The sequence below is a fragment of the Telopea speciosissima genome, chromosome 5 (assembly GCF_018873765.1).
Source record: "Telopea speciosissima isolate NSW1024214 ecotype Mountain lineage chromosome 5, Tspe_v1, whole genome shotgun sequence".
In the NCBI taxonomy this organism is placed as follows: Eukaryota; Viridiplantae; Streptophyta; class Magnoliopsida; order Proteales; family Proteaceae; genus Telopea; species Telopea speciosissima.
This window is the reverse complement of record NC_057920.1, coordinates 68,054,981-68,078,159: the sequence shown is the minus strand read 5'-3', so window position 1 is coordinate 68,078,159 and position 23,179 is coordinate 68,054,981. Positions and strand designations below refer to the sequence as shown.

The following is a 23,179-nucleotide window of genomic DNA, read 5'->3' as shown; positions in this document are numbered from 1 at the left end:
TTATTATTCATCCAAAAAAAAAAAAAAAAATTTGCCCTCTAAATATTTGTAATGGCTTTTAGAAGCTCCCCACGATTTATCAGATGAATGAAAGATTGCTTATGCAAATTATGTTTTCTTCTCAAGTGATTAATTTGACTTGAAGGGTTGAGAAACCTGGCTGGGAGAGCTGAAGCATCTTTATCCCCTTTTCTCTTATTTTCTTCCTCTCCCTCCTTTCCTGCTCGATCTCTGTTGGATTGCTGCTGTGCTGTGATTATTGCTGCTACTGAAGAAGATCAACCATGGACTGAAGACACTCATCCATTCAACTGTTGCTGCTGCTGATTGCTCCTTTTGGCTGAAGCTACTGCTGCTGTTTTCTCCCAATCGAGTGCAGGCTGTTGTACCCGTGCTTGGAGACCTTCTGCAACTTCTGAGTCTGACATCTCTGTATCCCTCCACCAAACCCTGCTGGGTTTTTGAACACCATACCATCCCTCCATCCACTCCACTCAATCCCACTTTTCACTCCATTCCACTGGTGGAATCTGGCTGCACCTTAACCTTCTATTTTGGTGCTATCTCTAGATCTCCCAATCATACCATCAGAATTGGCTGGGATTTTCTGCAGAGTTCCTCCTCTACATAAGCACCACTCGACCTGACTTTGGCTCTTCTATTGGCTGGATTGACTTCTACAGATAAGTTCCTTTTACTTTCTAATTTGGTGTCCTGCTGGTAACTTGCGATCTAGCTACCCTATTTCAATCCTGTTTGGGGGCTTGCTGGTTATCCTAAGACTCACACTCGACTTCGATATTAGACCCATTGAGTGGCTGGATTTGGGTATTTAACCTAGGACTTATTTCTGAATTTCGGCCTCTGTGTCACCCTGCTGTTGAGGGTTGTTTTAAGTTGACTGCTGAGTATTCCTAGGTTATTTGCGACTAAATCTAACCTAGATTAGTTCTAGGTTAACTCCTTTAGTGAGAGTTTTTTCCTTGTGAGATGCAAGAAGGTTTGCGAGACTCAAATGGGATCAAGGTAGGAGACTCCTTCGATCGTGGCCTCGGTGGGACTCCGACGGTTGGCAATCAATGGGAATTTGGGCTGCACCTATCCAACTATCATCATCTCCATCATTCAATTTATTTTAGATCCGGATAATATTCTCTAGCAGAATTGGTCCTGGCGTGATAGCCCTCCTAGGCTAAACCAAATAGCCTATGAGTGCTAGGCCAACCATTCAAGATCACGTGCAGAGCACCTGCCTTTAACTAGTTCCATTTCAAAATCTTCAAGAACTGCAATGGCTTCTATAAATTAAATATCAAATGGACCACAAGAAGTCCACATGTTATTTCTTGCAACATAAATAAGACCCAAGGCAAAGGAAGTCAATGTAGCAGAATAGACTTAGAATTGGATCTTAAAGGATGGGGTAGCATGAAGGATGGGGCGACAGCTTTTGTATACGCCCTCTATCCTTGGATTTCATAATTCTTTCATTGTTATTAACAAAGTATCCTTACCAAAAAAATTCGTTCATTGTTATTAATAAAGTATCAATTTCCCCAAAAGAAAAAAAGACACCAAAATTATATCATAAAATATGAGGCAGGCCTTCGGCTGCCCAACATCCAGCAGGTTTACAGCTGCCTTGGCTTTCTGCCATATGGCTGTCTATTGGCACCCCAACTTAATATGTTGTCCACGTTGTCATCAAACCATGGTTGAGCTTCACTCCAATCCAACATCACCATATATCAGAATAATTGTTTGAAACAGTCAACTTTATCTAAAGAAATGAGACCATTGAGAAGGCATGGGGAAAACCCCCATACAAGGTTATACAGATGAGCTAGGGCACTACCTTTGACATGAGGCCTATCTAAAGGACTCCCAATCTACCCAACAGTAATTATGACCAAATAATCAATCGATGTGGCCCAAAAGATCAAGGCAGCTAGAAAGACTCATCTGAGGACCAGCTCATGCCCCCTTCCCAATAGAATAACTTGGACCACATGTGAAAATTTATTTTAAACCAGAATATCCTCCAAAAATAAGACATTATACACTAATTTTACAAACAAAAACGGAAGAAATTTGCAAATAAGAGCATCTCATGCTCCCATAAGCATAGCTTCATTGAGCCCAAAATGGGGGAGAGATTGTATGTATGAACTGTAGTGGAAAGGAAAATGGAAAACCACACACAATTTAAGTATAAGCTGAAGAATTAAACAACCCTAAAACCCTTGTAAAGGGGTTGATAATGTTGATCATAAGATGATGAATCCTCAAATAACACAGAAAACGCAAGTAGTTTATCCCCAAAAAAAAAACTGAAACACTTTCTTCACCCAATCAAAGAAACATGTCCCTATGATGCATATAAAATTCCCTAACCCTAATATTCAAATTAACTTTCCTGAAAAAGTTAAATCAAAAACCACTACAAACAACAACAAACTGAGTATTATCCCAACTTAATGGGGTCGGCTACATGGATCCAAACAAAACAAAGTATGGGAAACATAGGGGTTGAAGGTTATAACATAAAGACAACAACAGTAATCCCAGATTCCCAATCAAATGTGATGGGGGCAAGCAAAGATCTCGTGGGGAAGCTAAAATCTCATGACAAGGGCAATAAAGGCACGGGAATAACAAGAACAGAGAACCATCTAGAAGTTGAGTTAAAATCTAACGAGATTCACATACAACTCAACTAAGATAAGCCCTATCCCAACTGAATGGGGAATCTAAAGAGATTCATATAATAGAAAGTATTTTAGAATGATAATATTTTGAACAAAATAGAGAAGTCTGATGACAACAAGCACCAATTTCAAAGGATGAACGCACATCCGGATTGCACAGCCCTCATCTCACTAATGAACTCGCAAATTTACAAAGAATGTTAAATTAGAGCATCATGATGGTGGTTTGGAATTGGAGCATAAATAATTCTTTCCTGGTTATATTAGAAACCATAAACAAGCAGTGTTAACATTCTTGAAAGAAATAGACGAAATTTGGTGAAATGTTTCAGTTATGCTAATGGTTGAAATGGCAAATTTTGGGGAAATTTAAATCAACCCCTTAACAATACATAAAACAATAGCTTCTGTAGATTGAGCAGAGCACCAACATTTTGTTTCGCATTAATCTCTCTATGGGTTTCTACTCCTAAGGTCCTAATCGATTGCACCAGTCTTGAACATGCACAAAGGTTATGTTGCGCATCCATATACATGACCTCAAGCTCAGCCATGAACCCAAAAAAATTAGCAAGGATGTACACTAGAGCATCGAGATGCCTATTAGAATTAAAGGTACTCTGCACCTTTTTTTCTGTTAGGATGCCATAGATAGGTTGTCTTTGGTTAATCCAATAACCAAACTCTTTGCTTGCAGCAGAAATATTTACACTGTTTCTCCTCCAGCAGTGCTCACTTTGTCAGTATTTTTGGATCCTTAGGTTGTGCACTGCACAAAAAGCATGGACATCATTCACAACCAAATATAGCCGTATTGCAAAGACATTCCTTTATGTTTCCATGATGAAAATAGTATAGGTGTAAGACACCACCAACCAAACAGTATTTTTTTCTTCCAAGGTCTACAAGATCTCCAACTAACCCAAGGCCCAGGCTCATTGTTGTGTCCTGGGGTTTGCCCCTTTCCATTTTGCAGCGCCCCTCCCCCTTCTCGTCTAAGCTTGCTGTTTGTTTTCTTTGTTACTTGCTCCTTTTTATTGGCCCTTGGGCTTGTATATTCTTCCCCTCTTCTTTGTAATATAACTTTTATTCATCCAAAAAAATAAGATCTCCAGCCAGGAAATTTAACAAACCATCCATAAATTAGTCCATCTCAAACCTTCTTGGCTATGTAACTTATCCAATCAGATTAGGCTTCTCCATCTTGGTAGAGGTTATCCTATGTCAGTGAAAGCGCAGAGGTGGATCCAACAACTTGATTTGACCATTATAATAACAATGATTCTTCTAAAGGGAGGTCAAAGGATAAGGGGAGAAAATAAAAATTAAGGAAAGAACCACGGGGAAAACACTAACTACGATACCCCACTCTGACCACAGACCTTACCAGTTCCATCCATGAATAAAGTAATCCAAGTCCTATTTCAAAATTGATAAAAAAAAAATAGATTTCTCACTATTGTGAAGTAGCCACACAGCTTAATTGGTTCACAACTGCCCATACATTCCCCGGCCCATCAGAATATCAGAAATTCACATAGCAAGCAAGTTTGAAACACTAAAAGGCAATCAATGACCGAAAATCAGTAAACATCTTCAAAAACCCAGGTTCAAATATGCCAATCTCCACTATGAGAATTACACAACGTTTAACAAAAATAATATACCAAGATAGAAAAACACTCTCTAGAGGGTGGTGAATAAGCAAGAATCATAACACAGAGACCAGTGAATTTGGAAAATGATGAATAGCAACGGAAGGACAACATTACAGCAAAAAGGAGTTGGTACAATGAGGAAACAGTGTCGATAGCTTTGAGAGGATCACATAGATGTAGGAGAGGGGAAGAGATCACTTCCTCCCATTACAACCAGACGCAAATTCTCCACTCGTATAGATGTTTCCACCAAAAGAAAGCTTAGATACTCAAAAGCTGCAACATCTGACTAGGACTATTTATGCCAAGAAAACTAGAAAGGCAGCCCAAGTAATTTAAGGGTCTAATTGACTTTCGTATGGCACTTCGACTTCGGCCCCACTGCGAGAATAATTGGCAGCGTAAATCAGAGTAGATTAAAAATATAGATTAAAGCATGGTAATAGATTAAAACTGGAACCTTGCAAATAGTCGGAGAAGCTTTAGTCAGGACACGGATGAATCTAAATTCCAGACACAGCACCATGGACTTTTGTTTTGGGGGGGGGGGGGTGTAGAACAGCCCACTCGGAGAGAATATTTATTGAAGCGTAAAATTTTTTTAAAAAAAATGATGATACAGAAGATATAAAAGAACCCTAAGTTTCATTTGAAGAGCAAATCAGAAAACCCTAGAAAAGAGGGATGGCAAAGAAGATGACGAACCTGGGGCAGCCCAAAAAACGCGAACGAAGAAGAGCTTCGTACAGAGCTTAACAACCGCGATCGGAGCTGCAATTGAAAAGAAAACTTGAGATGGATTCTTTATTCGCAACGAATAGCAGAGAAAGGGGTCGGGGGTCGGGGGTCGGGGGTCGTAGAGAGAGAGGTCACCGCCCCAGCGACACGAGCGACTTCGCACGCACGGAACGAATCGTGAAGAAGACTCGCTTGTGGGTGATAATTCGGGTCCGATTAATTATTATTACTTACGAAAATTAGATGAAATTAAACATTGGACCTCAGGTTCTCAGACAGTGTCCTGAAATTCTACCCAAAAAAAAAGTTCTGACATTTCGAAAATACATACGTACAAACTATAAGAACACAAGAGCAACAGTATATAAGAGATTAAGGGTCTTTTGGTATCATATTTCATTTTCTTTATGGTATATTTAAGAAAAATCATTAATAAAAATCATTTTTGATAAAAAAAATTAAATGTTCGTCCTATGCAAATTAGTGGGGGTGATGCTCAGCAAAAAAAAATTAGAGAATGTGATGCACTCAACACAGGCATCAGTTTTAAAAACTCGTTGTTAAGGCTTTGAAATAGTTGAATAAGAAATTTTTAAAAAAAATAGAGTGTACGGGTGTCCGAGAATGGGTCTCTCCCTCCCCTTCCAATAGGGGTAAAAATATAAATTCATAAGAGAGGTGAGAGGTAGACACGTAGTAGTGCTGGTGTAGACCATGCTCTCAGACGGAAAACAATTTCCTTAAAATAATAACGGTCTGTTATATGGTTCAAATAATCATTTTTTGTGTTTTTTTCTGTTTCTGGAAGCAAAAATGAAACAAATCCTATATGTATTGCCAATCCCTTTTTTTTTTGTCTTCTTTTAAAAAGAAACGGATGATAAAAATGGTTTTGATAGAGTTTTGAGAAACACCAAAAAGTTGTGTTAATGCAATGAGTTCATTTCTTTGGCATAGCTCACCCAAAGTGCTATAGTTCTAACCCCGTGGAAGCCCTTGCATCTCACATATACAAACCCTGCCGCTGCATCATCTTCTTTTTTTTCTTCTTCTTCTTCTCCTCGTACCCGTCTGAAACCCTTGCTTCTTACATTTCTATTACACAATCAAAGGCTCCTACAATAGAAGCATATGTCGTTCTCGCCTCGCCTACGATCGAAGGCTCCAACTGAAACTGTCATTCTCGCCTGATTGAAGCCAAAGAATCTGTTGTTCTCACCGAAGCCTCAGGTACCCTTCTTCTCCTTCTTCTGAAACGAAAAATACCTTAAAAATTGGGGGGTTTTATTTTTTAAGCAAAAAATGCCCTAGAAATCTTCTTCTTCTTCCCCATTCTCAGAGGCTAAAATTTGCTTGTTTAGAACTCCTTCGATTGCTTATGATGGAGAGTTGTATGATTCATTTGCAAGTTTGGGCATGGTTTGTCTAATAGTTGACCTTGTTCATGAGCCTTTCGGTGAAATCATCATCTGAATTATTTAGCTTTTGACTGAACTTCAACTGCTGATCTTGCAAATTCACGTACCTTATTACAAGTTTGATATGTGTAGGTTTGACGGTGTGTGCGCTTGCTATTGATGTTGATCGGTGGTAATTGGTAGAAGTTTGTGTGTGAGTTTGATGGTGTGTGCACCTGCTATTGATGCTAAACTTAAAAGTTAAAACCCAATATTTTCTCAACCAATTCAATGGGAAGCCCTATGAGAATTGATCGGAAAAAACATTGGTTTCTGTCACCAAAGGGAAAGCAATGAAGGAATTACTACGTTTGCAGCACTATAATGCACAATGCAGTGCCATCCAATTCCAGTAGTAGTGTTTACTTCTAATCATTTACTATTGTGTTGAGCAAGATGAAACATTCCATCGATTGGGTCAAAGAGACAGAGACATTGAAAATATAGGAAGGCCATGTTCATCCCATGTTTTGTCTGATAAAGCTGAAGCATTGTCGTTAAAGACCAATACACCTCCATCCATGGTCTTCTTTTCATCTCGATCTTAACGTATTTCGGGTTCTAAATTGGTCGGTACCGAAGAATAAAGCATGATTTGAACATTGCACATACTGAAAGTAATTGCGGTCAAATTGCGGTCAGTGGTTTTATAAAAGCCTTGCAAACGAGGATCATCAAGAATCCTTCATGTGGGTGAGCTACCACAAGCCCGATGAATCTTCATCCTCCACTCTTGTTCGTGATATTGCCCCTAATCATGCACCTAGATATCAACCACCTAGGGACAACTATCAACACTACTAGTGTTTGATATTAAAAATTTCATGGTCATGTGGCATATTGTTGTTTCTATTGCTATTATTTACCTATTGTTTTGAGATTAATAAGTGATGTGCAATAACTTTTTTCCTAATAGGGAAGTTTGAATTAGCAACTTTAAATCAGTGTTTGGACTATTTAAGTCAATATTAATGGACTAATCTTCCCAATGTGTCTAGAATATATGTTCTCATTCATTTGTGTTAAGTGGTGAAATTTTTATGTAATTTGATATAATTAAAACAGAAAACTATTTATATTAATATGACATTCCATATATTTTTCTGTTTCTCTGCAACAGTAGAAACAACTTTTTACTAGGTTTACCCAACAACATTTGTTGGTACATAATTATTCCAAAAATCCAAAAACATAAAAGTTGTTTCTAATTCGAAACCAGTTTGTTTGAAATAGAAATGTTGCCATACAAAGCCTAAGAAATAATCACTCATACATTTAACCCAATATACACACATATCTCACATAAACCCACACTTAGAATAGACCAACACCCACACACATAGACCCTAACTTAGACATCTGATACCACTTAAATGTCACACCCCGGCCCGATTAATAAGGGCCAAGTGTGACTGGATGTCTCAGACACCCAATCAACCCACCAAGATCGCAAGTGTAGTGTTCTATTCGCAATTTCATTCACAATAATCAGAATTTAAACGCAACAGAAGCAAATAATTAGAGCGATAAGACAATAATAAAGAAGAACTAATGATAGCATTATATTATATAAACAGTTATGTACAAAAGAGTTACATTGGTGATTCACAAAAAAGTAACTCCAAAGCCCAAAAAGTTATAACTATAACTACTACAAAAGTGTTATAAACAAAAAGGGGAGGAAGAGCCTGATCATTTTGGAGGATCAGGAGAACGCGCAGGCATCACAGGAACACGAAGCATCGTGCTCAACCAAGATAGGAGTATCAGCTCCATAAGCAGCGGGAGAGTCCTGAGAAGGAGGAATCCCCATAGAAAAACTAGTAGTATCGAGAGCAGCTTCATCTGTAAGAAAAAGTAAGGATCCACAGGGGTGAGCTCTCCACTGAGCCTAGTAAGGGAATGCATGCATACAAATACAGTAAATTCATGATGCATGTCCTAATCTAGTATGCTCCTAGCACAGATGCTAAGTCTCATGGGGTGTAAGTACTACTGGTGGTAAATGCTAACATCGGTCCCGGAACTAACACATCGGATCCCGACAGACCCCCAAAGACCAACCTTGACTATTTATTCCCACAGCGGAGTACACACGCTAACATGGGACAGAAGATGGCACCCCGGCATTATCCCTTCGGCTATACCACGGGTTGTCCAACACCTCTCCCCCTATTGGTAAAGTGCGTAGCACTGGATAATGAATAATAACCTAACCCAGTGCGGTATATTTATGATGATACAAGCATGTTCAGCTAAGTTATAGAGTACTAAATTCCACCATCAACAATTCAAAATAGTAATAATATCAATGCAATGCAGCATGCTAATGTGCAGCCTAAATCATATGCATTCTAATCCATCAAAACACAAGCTAAGAAACTATATGCGTCAGAGTAGTTTCAATGATGCATGAGATGGCATTCAGCATGACATCAAAATTAAGATGACAAACACGCCCAAATTAAATCCAAAGTTCGCTTACCTGTAGTGATAAGCTAGCTTAGCCAAATATTTCCAAAGATCAAGACAAGATAGAGAAAATACAGGAATTACAGCCCTAAATCACATACAGATAACATCCATTAGGTTCAGATAAAAGCTAAGGGCAATCCCCAGAATACTAGGGCAGCAGGGGCACAAAAAGGAGCAGCCGGATTCAGAGGGATATAGGGCCGGACGACCAGCCCTAGGCCTGCAACTGCATTCGGCCCTGTGGCCGAATTTGGGGATTTAGCTTAAAATGGCCAGATCTTGACATGCATGGCCCTAATTTGGTGTTTTAAGTCAAAACTAAGGTGGGTCAGTCTAATTGGGGTTTCAATTTCATGGTTGGCTTCCTAATTTAGGGATTTTATCAATTAACCCTAAATTAGTTGGCTTAGGGTTTATCCCATAGTCAACAGTTTCAGCAACTAATGTCAGATTAGGGTTAATCCTACAATTTCAGGTTTAATTAGACTGGGACTGATCCAAAACAATCCAATTCATAGTAAAATTTCAATATTCAAGCTTAGCCTTGAAGCTTTAATGGTGGTAAGCTTATTTAGGTGAATTTAGGTTGGAGAAGAAGGGAAGCAAAGGGAAAATCAGCAAGTTTCCATGGCTTACCTTAGTGTAGAAGCAGAAACAAGGTGTAGGCAGCCTTTAATTATGCAATTCAGTCCCAATTGGAGGTTCTAAGCTCAATTCCAGGTATGGAGTCCAAGCTTCAAGAACAACTTCTTCTCTTCTCTCATTCCTCTCTATGCTTCTTTTGTCTTCTTTCTTGTTCTCCAAGACAGAATTCGTTTGCCTTAGATTGTAAATGTGATTTGTAAATAGTGTAAGAGGTTATATATATATATAAATGGTATTTAAGCACTAAGGGGCACTATGGTCTTTTGGGCATAAATCATTTCTAAAACTGATTTTCAAAGCTATTTATAACCTAAATCCTATTTTTATTACTTTATTCTAACCATAAAGTGATGTCGGACGACATCAGAGATCATCCGAACATGGGTAACTTTTGGGAATGGGATTTCCCACTGGGGATGTGGGTCCCACAGAGCCAATTTGACTAAAATACCCTTCTAACCCTATTTGGTCGTACAAAATATTATATAAACACATTTAAATTATACTTACAATAATTCTAATTGAGGGAGAGCTTCTGCATAGCCTCCAAGCAGCAGATCCGGCACAGGTAACTCTGGTGCGGGGTTTCACAGGGGTCCTTTGACTCCAAAAGAGCAAATTGGGAAGGATCCTCGGAGTCCTCCATAGGTGTATCGAGTATTTCATCTGTGTCCTCGACCGATGCAGCCCATAACATCGATGCCACCATAGGCAGAGAGCTGGAACCTGAAATCACACAAGTTCCAAAAGTTCAAATTTATTTGAAAATTTGTCCGGGTTTCACACTCCACCCCCCTTATTAAAATTTTGTCCTCGAAATTGACGTACCTAAGAGATCGAAGAGGTAAGGATATCTCTGTCTCATCAAGTCTTCTCTTTCCCAAGATGCTTCAGCAGCGGAGTGGTTACTCCACCTGACTTTCATAAAAGAGATGGTTCGATTTCTCAGGTTGTGTTCTTTAACATCAACAATCTCTTATGGTACCTCTTCATAAGTCAGATCAGCAATGAGCTCGGCTGGTTGTTGAGGCAGCAGATGTGATGAGTCAGGGATGTATTGTTTCAACATAGAGACATGGAATACATCATGTACAACGGCAAGTGATGGGGGCAGTGCAAGCTGATAAGCCACTGCACCAACTCTGGCTACAATCTTGAACAGGCTGATATATCTAGGATTCAACTTCCCTCTCTTCCCAAATCTGACAACACCCTTAATTGGAGACACCTTCAAGAATGCTTTTTCTCCAACTTTTAACTGTATGTGCTACCTTCTTCTATCTGCATAGCTCTTCTGCCTGGACTGTGCTGCCTTGATCTTTTCTCTTATCAGGTCTACCTTCTCACAGGTCTTCTGGATCAGTTTAGGGCCCAAAATGCATCGCTCTCCAACTTCATCCCAATATAGTGGAGTACGACATGTCTTACCATACAGGGCCTTGAACGGAGTCATGTCGATAGATACGTGGTAGCTGTTATTATAAGCAAATTCAATCAAGGACAAATGTTCATCCCAACTGCCACTCATCTCAAGCACACATGCCCTGAGCATATCCTCCAAAGTCTGAATTGTCCTCTCAAACTGTCTATTCGTCTCAGGATGATGTGCTGAACTATGGCTCAACTCAGTACCCATAGTCCTTTGTAGACTCCTCCAGAATCTTGAAGTAAATCTGGGATCTCTGTCAGATACTATATTCACTGGCACTCCATGTACTCTAACAATAATATCTACATAAAGCTTTGCCAACTGATCCATTGAATGAGTGATCTTCATAGGAATGAAATGGGCTGTTTTGGTCAATCTATCTATAATTACCCAGATTGTATCCATTCCCTTCCTAGTGCGAGGAAGGCTTGTGACAAAGTCCATCGTGATGTTCTCTCATTTCCACTCTAGTATGGCTAGTGGTTGCAGAAGTCCCTGTGGTATATGTCTAATCGCCTTGACTTGTTGGCAAATAGCACACTTAGAAACAAATGTTGCTATATCATGTTTCATACCACTCCACCAGAAATATTGTTTCAAATCTCGATACATCTTTGTACCTCCTGGATGTATAGAAAATTGAGAATGATGTGCCTCTTGTAAAACCAAATCCTTCAAGTGACTATCATCAGGTACACATAGTCTGTCCCTGAACATAAGAATTCCATCAGCTATCACCGTGAAGTCTGTATCCTTTTCTGTCCCAGCATGAACACCATTCACAATGTTTAGGAATTCTTCATCAGAAAACTGGGCTGATATGATTTGGACTCTCAGTGATGGTTGCATTGTCAGAAATGAAACTAAATTGTTAGTTTCACCAAATATAAACTCCACTTCCAATGCGTGCAAGTCCTTCAGAATCTCATCATTAACTACCATTACACCTTCTGCCCAATTAGAGAACTTTCTGCTGAGTGCATCAGCCACAACATTGGTTTTCTTTGGATGATATAAAATATCAAACTCATAATCATTAATGAGTTCCAACCATCTTCTCTGTCTCATATTCAACTCCTTATGAGTGAAGAAGTATTTCAAACTTTTATGGTCTGTGAAGATCTTAATTTTCTCACCATACAAGTAGTGTCTCCACAATTTCAATGCAAAGACAACTGCTGCCAGTTCCAGGTCGTCTGTAGGGTAGTTCTTCTCATGGTCCTTCAACTGTCTCAAACCATAGGCAATAACTTTCCCATTTTGCATCAACACACAGCCTAAACCTGTCTTAGAGGCATCAGTGTACACCACCATCCCCTCAGTTCCTTCAGGAAGAACAAGAACTGGGGTTGTCACCAATCTTTTCTTCAATTATTGAAAGTTGTTCTCACAGTCTTCATTCCATTCAAATTTAACACCTTTCCTGGTAAGCTGTGTCATAGGCATAGCTATCTTGGAGAAGTTTTCTATGGACCTTCTATAATAACCAGTTAAACCCAGAAAACTCCTGATTTCAGTTACAGTCTTGGGACTCTCCCAATTCACTACAGCTAGGATGGAACTAGAGAAAAATAGTGAAAACAGACTTAGAATAGTGTAAGAACCAGAAAAACAATAAATTTTCATGAATTAGAGTACTTGTTGATTTGAGGAGCAAATCCAAGAATCAAAGCCAAGTTTGAGTGCTAAAACCCTAGAAAAACCTTAGGAAACCCTTCGAGTGAATTTAGGAGAGAGAGAAGTGAGTTTGGGACCCTATTTAGTGGGACCTGAAGTATTTATATATGGCCCAGTACCGCCAGCCGGTCGACCGACTCGACTTGGCTTGGTTCGAGTGTGAATCCGGCTTGTGCATCCAGCTGGGGCAAAAATCTTATGAAGCCACTGACTCCACAGGCGGATGATCTGGCTTGATTGTCTGTGAATCCAGCACATTTTAAGTCTGCGTCCAACCCTATCCAATAGAATTACAAAAAAAATTTAAAATAATTTAATAAATTATAGTTTTATATTATAATTATTATACATATTATTTAAATACAATAGTTATATTAATAGGTTCAAAAAAAAAGAAAAAAAATAATAAGGATATATATATGGACTATAAGTCATATCAAAGGTGTAATGTAATGTAACTATAGTATATAGATATTAATATGTATTATAGCATATGTTATACTTATATAAATACTGTTTTGGAAAATATATGTAATGGTGTACTAATATTTATAAAAATATATGTATATGTGAATTATAAAAACATATATAATAAAACATATATACATATGAAATATACATATATTTATAATACATTTTATCTTATTCCATAGACATATTATGTGCTGTGTAATATGTAAGCACTTTTTTTGTATTTATAATATAATATAATGTAAGAGTTACTTATGTAATTATCGCATTATATACATATATGTGTTATATATATTATTAAATATTGTACTGTTTCTTTTAGGTATCCGAACCGTTGGCTTAACACACAACCACGATTCGAGATGAGTTATGTGTTAAGACCAATCGAGGAATATGCCTACAACCCCAAAAACATCGACGAGTTGAATAGAGCCCTCGAGCTACTTGTCAATGACCGCCTGTATCTTCAATTAATCCTCTGGAATGACGGCAAGTCCTTGATGACCAGGGACTTCTATATCATCGATCGAAGGGTGGAATACCTTCAATTTCACACCACTCGCATCGAATCCATCCTTCACAGATGGGCGGACAAGCTTCAAGGGCTTCCTTGAACTTTGATAAGTATGATGAATCATGCTTTGCTGTTCTACTACTTTATAAGACTGTGCACTCCATTTTATCAAACTGATGCATATGCTGATAGTTTGATGTCTATCTTTCTTTCTTTCTTAGCTGATCATTATGGATCCACGGCCTCCTAACACTTATCAGAGGCGTACCGTTGAGGGACGTGCACAGGCAGCCTCATCTTCTAACCCTGCCCGTAATGATCCTCCAGCTAAGGGGCACACAGACAAATCCTCCTCCTCCTGACATGACTACACCTGGTATGGCTAGTCTTAGAAGAACTATAATGGAAGGACAGCAACAACAGATGCATCAGATGATCACTGACATGGGTGATCAGTTCCAAGCAGCCATCAGAAACATACAAGCTCCATAGGCAGCCCCTGCAGCTCCTGCTGTCCCTCCTCCTTGTGTACACCAAAATGACACTGAAGGCCGAATGATAGAAAGGTTCCTCAAAATGCAGCCTCTCACTTTTGTTGGGATCAGCAAGGACACCCTGTTGCCTGTCAAATGGGTGAACGAGATGGAAAAAGCCTTCAACTTCCTTGGTTGTAATGAATAGCAGAAACTCACCTGTGCTGGATATAGACTCCAGTACGAAGCATAGGCTTGGTGGGAAACCACTAAGCTTATTTTACAAGCAGCACATCCGGTCTTAACATGGGAGCTATTCAAGCAAGCTTTTTTGGAAACTACTTTCCCACCAGTGTGAAGAAGAGAAAAGAAGTTGAACTGGCCGAGTTGACTCAAGGACCAAAGTTAGTGCTGGAATACTAGCAGAAATTTGAAGAGTTATTCTTCATCGCTCCTCCACACATGGGCACTGATGAAGCTAAGGCACAAAAGTTCGAAGACGGGTTGACGCCACAAATTGCCTCTATAATGGCCATCAGACCGACCCAAGGGTACTCAGAAATTGTGTAGACCGCGAAGAAAATTGAGGATAAGCAGAGGGAAGCTTATCATGTTGGTCAATCATCTGGTAAGCGGACAGCCCCGTTCTATGATAGGGGATACAACAAATTCAGCAAACCTTCTAGATCTATTGCAGCACCAGTCTCCCCACATAAGACTTTCTGAATAAATTTGAACTTTTGGAACTTGTGTGATTTCAGGTTCCAGCTCTCCGCCTATGGTGGCATCAATGCTATGGGCTGCATCGGTTGAGGACACAGATGAAATACTCGACACACCTATGGAGGACTCCGAGGATCCTTCCCAATTTGCTCTTTTGGAGTCAGAGGACCCCTGTGAAACCCCGCACCAGAGTTACCTGTGCCGGATCTGCTGCCTGGAGGCTATGCAAAAGCTCTCCCTCAATTATAATTATTGTAAGTATAATTTAAATGTGTTTATATAATGTTTTGTACGACCAAATAGGGTTAGAAGGGTATTTTAGTCAAATTGGCTCTGTAGGACCTACATCCCCAGTAGGGAATCCCGTTCCCAACAGTTACCCATGTTCGGATGATCTCTGATGTCGTCCGACATCACTTTATGGTTAGGATAAAGTAATAAAAATAAGATTTAGGTTATAAACAGCTTTGAAAATCAGTTTTAGAAATGATTTATGCCCAAAAGACCATACTGCCCCTTAGTGCTTAAATACCATATATATATATAACCTCTTACACTATTTACAGATCACATTTACAATCTAAAGGAAGCGAATTTTGTCTTGGAGAACAAGAAAGAAGAAGAAAGAAGAATAGAGAGGAATGAGAGAAGAGAAGAAGTTGTTCAAGAAGCTTGGACTCCACACCTGGAATTGAGCTTAGAACCTCCAATTGGGACTGAATTGCATAATTAAAGGCTGCCTACACCTTGTTTCTGCTTCTACACTAAGGTAAGCCATGGAAACTTGCTGATTTTCCCTTTGCTTCCCTTCTTCTCCAACCTAAATTCACCTAAATAAGCTTACCACCATTAAAGCTTCAAGGCTAAGCTTGAATATCGAAATTTTACTATGAATTGGATTGTTTTGGATCAGTCCCAGTCTAATTAAACCTGAAATTGTAGGATTAACCCTAATCTGACCTTAGTTGCTAAAACTGTTGACTATGGGATAAACCCTAAGCCAACTAATTTAGGGTTAATTGATAAAATCCCTAAATTAGGAAGCCAACCATGAAATTGAAACCCCAATTAGATTGACCCACCTTAGTTTTGACTTAAAACACCAAATTAGGGCCATGCATGTCAAGATCTGGCCATTTTAAGCTAAATCACCAAATTCGACCTCAGGGCTGGATGCAGTTGCAGGCTTAGGGCCAGTCGTCCGACCCTATATCCCTTTGAATCCAGCTGCTCCTTTTTGTGCCCCTGCTGCCCTAGTATTATGGGGATTGCCCTTAGCTTTTATCTGAACCTAATGGATGTTATCTGTATGTGATTTAGGGCTGTAATTCCTGTATTTTCTCTATCTTGTCTGGATCTTTGGAAATATTTGGCTAGGCTAGCTTATCACTACAGGTAAGGGAACTTTGGATTTAATTTGGGCGTGTTTGTCATCTTAATTTGATGTTATGCTGAATGCCATATCATGCATCATTGAAACTACTCCGATGCATATAGTTTCTTAGCTTGTGTTTGATGCATTAGAATGCATATGATTTAGGTTGCACATTAGCGTGCTGCATTGCATTATATTGATATTATTACTATTTTGAATTGTTGATGGTGGAATTTGGTACTCTGTAACTCAGCTGAACATGCTTATATCACCATAAATAGACTGCACTGGGTTAGGTTATTATTCATTATCCAGTATTACGTCCTATACCAACAGGGGGAGAGGTGTTGGACAACCCATGGTACAGCTGAAGGGATAATGCCGGGGTGCCATCTTCTGTCCCATGTTAGCGTGTATACACCGCTGTGGGAATAAACAGTCAGGGTTGGTCTTTGGGGGTATGTCGAGGTCCAATGTGTTAGTTCCGGGACTGGTGGGTCCTCACCATGGTAGAATGGTTTCACTCGGGTGACCGAAGGGTTAGTTTCGGGACCGAGGTTAGCATCTACCACTAGTAGTACTTAGACCTCATGAGACTTAGCATCTGTGCTAGGAGCATACTAGATTAAGACATGCATCATGAATTTACTGTGTTTGTATGCATGCATTCCTTTACTGGGCTCAGTGGAGAGCTCACCCCTGTGGATCCTTACTTTTTCTTACAGATGAAGCTGCTCTCGATACTGCTAGTTTTTCTGTGGGGATTCCTCCTTCTCAGGACTCTCCTGCTGCTTATGGAGCTGATACTCCTATCTTGGTTGAGCACGATGCTTCGTATTCCTGTGATGCCTGCGCATTCTCCTGATCCTCCAAAATGATCAGGCTCTTCCTCACCTTTTTGTTTATAACACTTTTGTAGTAGTTATAACTTTTTAGGCTTTGGAGTTACTTTTTTGTGGATCACCAATGTAACTCTTTTGTACATAACTGTTCATATAATATAATGTTTTCACTAGTTCTTTTTTATTATTGTCTTATCGCTCTAATTATTTGCTTCCGCTGCATTTAAATTCTGATTATTGTGAATGAAATTGCGAATAGAACATTGCACTTACGATCTTGGTGGGTTGATTGGGTGTCTGAGACATCCAATCACACTTGGCCCTTATTAACCGGGCCGGGGTGTGAGAAACACCCACACGCATAGACCCTAACTTAGAAACCAAACCCAACCATACATACCCCAATGCACACATGGATCACTCACTACCCACTCACAATGATCCACGCACAAATAACCACACACATCTACTCTCACATAGATCGACACATAAAGAACCAAACATCCAACCACACATACAAATCCACAAATAACAAAGAGATCATTGAAAAACAACAGGCATTGGCATAAAATAAGAATAAAATACTCATTTTTTGCACGACATGGTAACTATGAACAATGATTACTCATGTTTTGAAAAAGTGTTTTTATTCAAATTAATGTTCATTAACAAAATCAATACAACTGTCTTATTTTGCAACCCATAGTGACCTATAAGAAGGTTCGCTCTAGATCTATTTGAAAAATGCATGGAGTGGAGGATGTTTTCATCAACTTACTTGGAAATTTCATCTAACACTGTAAAACCCTTCAACTCGTTTATGTCTTCTTCAATCCTTAAATATTACTATTCATAAGTGCAAAAATGATGGCCTCCTACGTTCTTGGTGACTTGCTTTCTTCGTACGATGGAAGAGAAGTTCCATTTTACTTTGATTTTGGTATGAGAAGAAGAAAGGGGTTTGGTCTTAGAAGATGAAGAATAAAGGTGAAAAACAACCACGCGGAAGTGGTCTTTTCCCCCATTTTAAATACTTACATTTTTTCGACAAAAAAAAAATAATAATAATTGACATTTCACTTGCAAAGAGATTTTACAATTCTTTTGCTAACTAATGCACCACAAGCTTTTAATAGATGACATTAAATCTCTGAAGGTATGCCACTGGCGATTTATGACAATACCTACAAAAAACTACATTTAACTACAAATTTATGAACGTGTCTATTGCAGAGCACTCCTAATGATTAAAAGCTTTACTATATAAGAAGGTGGCACACATTGAAATTATTAATTTTCTTCAATCTCATCCCGTTTAGCGTGACATAGAACTTAAATCAAGCATTCCACTTACCTTGTTCTCGACGAACCAAGTACATAATTCTATATTTTTCCCTTATGAGGATACATTTTAAACTCTTGTTACTAGCACACAAATTTTTTTTTTAAATTTTGACGTATGCTTGTTTTTTTATATCTCCTACAAAGCACTTTGGTAGAGATTTGTTGACTTTTTATACAATCATAATGATCGTATTTGGATTACAATGAGTTTTAGGGTGACTTAGATTTTAATCTAGGAATTTCTCTTACCTTAATTTGTACCTATCAAGTACAATATTCCCCCTTCTTTCCCTACTAAGATTACATTTCCAATTCCAACTACATAAATCCAAGACCATTTTTGCCAATCATATTTTCAAATTGTAATTGTACACAACATTACCAAATTTGTCACATGTCATACATTAGGACATTTCTTCTTGTTGTATCCTTCCCTTCTGTAGATGTTGCATCAATTCTATCTCGTTAGGCAACAAACGTTCCTAGGATGCCTCTCCTTACCCAATTCAAACATCCTATGGTAGGTCCAATAATTGGGAATTAAATCAATCTCTGAAACATTGGTTTATCCCATGTTGCTAACCTATACATACCAGTCGGTGACTCCACATGATTAGCCTCATCAAGGGGTTAGTTCATATTCAATGCCACCTTTGCCACTACCTTAACCCCTTTCAAAATAGCTTCCAACTTTGTCTGCGATAAAAAAGTTGTCTCCATCAATATCTTATTGAATTATGTAGAACCCATATTGAATGGGTTGACACAAATGCCGTTACATCAACACCCGAGATTCTAATGGTTTGTCTCTAACCTCGTGACGTGTAGATGGTGTTGTCACGTATGCTGGTGAGCTGTTCTCAATGATGGTCAAACCCAACTACAAGATCGTTGACTTTAACACGGGTTTGCCCATCGAGGAGAGGTTCCTCAACCGGGAATGGGGGAAATTTGTTGATGGCGACTTTATCGACTATCCTCCCAGTACAAGCCCTAAGAGCGAAGAGTACCGAAAGCAACACCCCGTATCGTGCCATATCGACACATTGTCTCTCGATGAAGTTAGCATCACTTTGAGAAAACTCTTTGGGGTCACGGAGGACACACTATGACGGGCGAGGGGTAAGCTACTGAACCTATTTACTAATTATTACTACCCTCTCGTAGTTCTGGAGGTCCGGGCCAGCCTGTGGAGCTTTGACAGAGTGGTCGAGATAAGGACGTAAGCCCACTGGTCAAATTCTGCTACTCTGGCAGATTGACCCTTGTTTAATCAAAATGGCATAACTTCATCATCCAAACATCATTTGCCTTGATTCCAATTTTGTTAGAAACTAGATTCATAAATATTCATTTTATTGAAAGGAACCTTTGTCCAATTCTTCTTCCAGGTGATCTGTAATTTCACTTCAAGTTGCTGTTATAGGTGAAATTCTTCTATTCTGGCAGATTGACCCCTATTCAGTTAAAATGACATAACTCCATCATTTGAACCTCGTTTTTCTTGATTCTTGTTTTGTTAGAAACTAGACTCATAGGACTTCTAATTGTTAAAAGAAACCATTTTCCAATTCTCCCTCCTAGTGATCTGAAATTCCACTTTAAATCGAAACTTTCCTATTGTTGATGTCTCTGGTCGATCAACACTCGTCGATTCGGATCAACTAGTCCAATCAACCAGTGCTACTGTTGTATGTATTTTTCACTTCTGTTGTGTGGGGCCCAGTGTCTCACACCCTGAATCACCTCCCCGCATTCTAACTAACCCGTGGAAATATTGCCCCGATAATGTAACCATGTGGGGCCCACTTATAGGCCTATAGGCTATAAAATTAACTATAGAATTCATTCTTTTCTTAAAAACCTACACAAGCCAAACAAGCCTTAAACCTAACCCCTATATAAACCCAACCCTATTTTTTGAATTCTTTTCTTCAGCCAAAAGAAATCGTTGAGAGAGGAAGGAGAGAAAGAAGAGCAAGGAGGTAGGAAGAAGAGGAGAAGAAGAAGAAGAGAAGGCTTTGGAGCACTTGGACCTTGATTCCTAAGCATGCAAGCCAAACCCCTCTTTGATTGTTTCTTTTAAAACTTCCAGAACCTAAAAGCATCAGGAATACCTAATGGCAGCCATGGAAATGACCATCTAACATGTAAATTGATGTGTATAAACCTTAGATTTGTAAGACAGGACTCATTCCTTTACATGCTTGCTTGCTACCTTCCTTGGGTTACTTGATCAACTGTTGAACTTCATTTATGTGCTGGGTTCCCCTTAAATAATCAATTTCTCTACCTTCTAAATTCTCTTACACTTCTAGATGATCAACCAAGATTTTAAACCATAAAGATGTGATTCACCAAACCCCCATGCATGTTCAATCTTCCCTTTGGATTATGAAATTTGTCATCAATGTAGCTTACCTGTGGTCCTTGATCATCTTTATCAGTGTTAGATCAGTAAAACCAAGCCAAAACACTGATTGCTTGTAAAATTTCTCGAGTTATACAGTACTAGTCAATTGGATGGACCAGTACTAATCAACCACTACAAGAAACTTAAACCAGATCTGAACCTGATCAACCCTATGGCCTGAAACATCATATGAGAGAGGCCATTGATGTAAACCAAATAGGAAATCATGCCCTGTTGCTACCTTTGGGCAACAGGTTAATTCACTTGGGTTGATCAGATCAACCAGTTCAATCAACCAGTGCAAGCCCTTAATTGAAACCTTGTCCAAACCATGTAGGATCTCTTGGATTATCATCTGAAAGCCTTGTGGTGAGAAACCATGTAAAATTCCATTTATCCCCATGCATGTTCAATCTTACCTTTGGATTATGAAATTTGTCATAGATGTAGCTTACATGTGGTCCTTAATCATCATTATCAGTAAAACCAAGCCAAAACACTGAATGCTTGTAAAATTTCTCGAGTTGTACAGTACTGGTCGATTGGATGGACCAGTACCAATCGACCACTACAATAAACTTGAACCAGATCTGAACCTGATCAACCCTATGGCTTGAAACATCATATGAGAGGCCATTTATGTAAACCAAACAGGAAACCATGTCCTATTGCTACCTTTGGGCAACGGGTTGATTAGATCAACCAGTTCAAACAACCAGTGCAAGCCCTTGATTGAAACCTTGACCAAACCATGTAGGATCTCTTCGATTATCATCTGAAATCCCTGTGGTGAGAAACCATGTAAAATTCCATTTGTCCCTTTCAGTTTTGCTGCTGCCAGCACTACTGGTTGATTGGATTGACCACTTGGATCAACCACTGTTGCTGTCTTTCCAGTTTTGAGTCTGGCCTTGGTTTAAAACTTAGACTAAGGGTACCCCTGGACTCCTTAACTATTTAAACACTTATTGATGATTGCTTTTGATTTAATTAACTTTAGGCTTTAACAACTTGTCCGACGACCCGTATCAAAGCCCCATTGAGAGCCGACAATCCTTCGAACAACTAGATTTTAGCCATGGTGAGTGGGTTTGGGTGATTGTTTGAGTTTGACTATATTTATGCATATCCATTATTATATTGAATTGCATTCAAGCATGTTGCATACTTGCATTATATTCTTGATTGATGGATTATATGATATTAGTTGTGAATTATATTTCATTACTTATGTCGGATTACGGTGCCAGGTGTGCCGGTACCAGAACCCTATAGAATAAATTGCTATTGTTTGAAATATTGGCCGGTAAGCGCCGTGTCGTGTTAGTACCTGGGTGCTAGATGGTATGGGATTTTGATGCACCCGGAATACCTCTCGAGATTATAGGATTTACATGTAGTATAACTACAGTTAGGTTTTACTTTTCTTATGCTACGACCCTTACCAACAGGGGTTTAGGTGTTGGGTAACCAGGGCACCTGTCACTTGTGGGGGAGAGAGGCCAGGCCAGGGGTAGTCATTGGTTATCGGGGTCTGCCTCTAGGTGGTAATGGGGTTACGGCTAGTGCGGACCCCCTCGTTTTGAGATTTCACTATGGTGATAATATAAGTGACGGGCTACGGTCGGCACGAGCCCCTCGTAACAATTGAGGTTTCACTGTGGTGATAATATAAGTGACCCACGGTGTCTCCCGAGTTGTTATAATAGTATATACCATTGACTTAGATTTGTGTGTTAGGGGTGGTAAATGAACAATAATTACATGCATCATGGACTATGTGAATTGTTTGTATGTGCACTCCTCATCCCCTCACTAGCTCAGTGGAGCTAACCCCCTTGTGTACACACTTTTTAGATTATGACGCAGATGGTGGTTACTTCGCTGGTCTCAAGGTTCAGACCTCGGGGTATGATGATATTGGCACCGAGGATCTAGAAGCTGTAACTGAGGAGCACGGCGACGGATGCCCTTGCAATGATTGTGCCTATGGGCCGTACTGTTGAATTGGGACTTGTTCCCATTCTTTTACTTATTTTGGGGGCATCATGCCCTTCTATAAACATTACTATTATACAAATTTTCTAGTTACTTGATGGTCATAGGAGATGTGTAAGATACATTACTTATTATCATTAGCTAGTAAACATTTTGTAACTATTTAATTATATGCTTCCGCAATACTGATCTGATTTGGATATGTAATATTTCTTATCTTCCGCAATCTGATATTAATG

At 39.2% G+C, this 23,179-nt stretch overlaps 1 protein-coding gene across 2 annotated transcripts in view; it reads right to left on the bottom strand.

The window, feature by feature from the left end:
• Positions 1–5,286, bottom strand: part of LOC122661261 (histone acetyltransferase HAC1-like) — a 31,633-nt gene extending 26,347 nt beyond the window's left edge. For both annotated transcript variants that reach the window (XM_043856606.1, XM_043856607.1), the window contains exon 1: positions 5,072–5,286. The gene's annotated coding sequence lies outside the window, so the exon portion shown is untranslated. The remainder of the gene's footprint in view (positions 1–5,071) is intronic.
• Between the last annotated feature and the right edge of the window lie 17,893 nt (positions 5,287–23,179).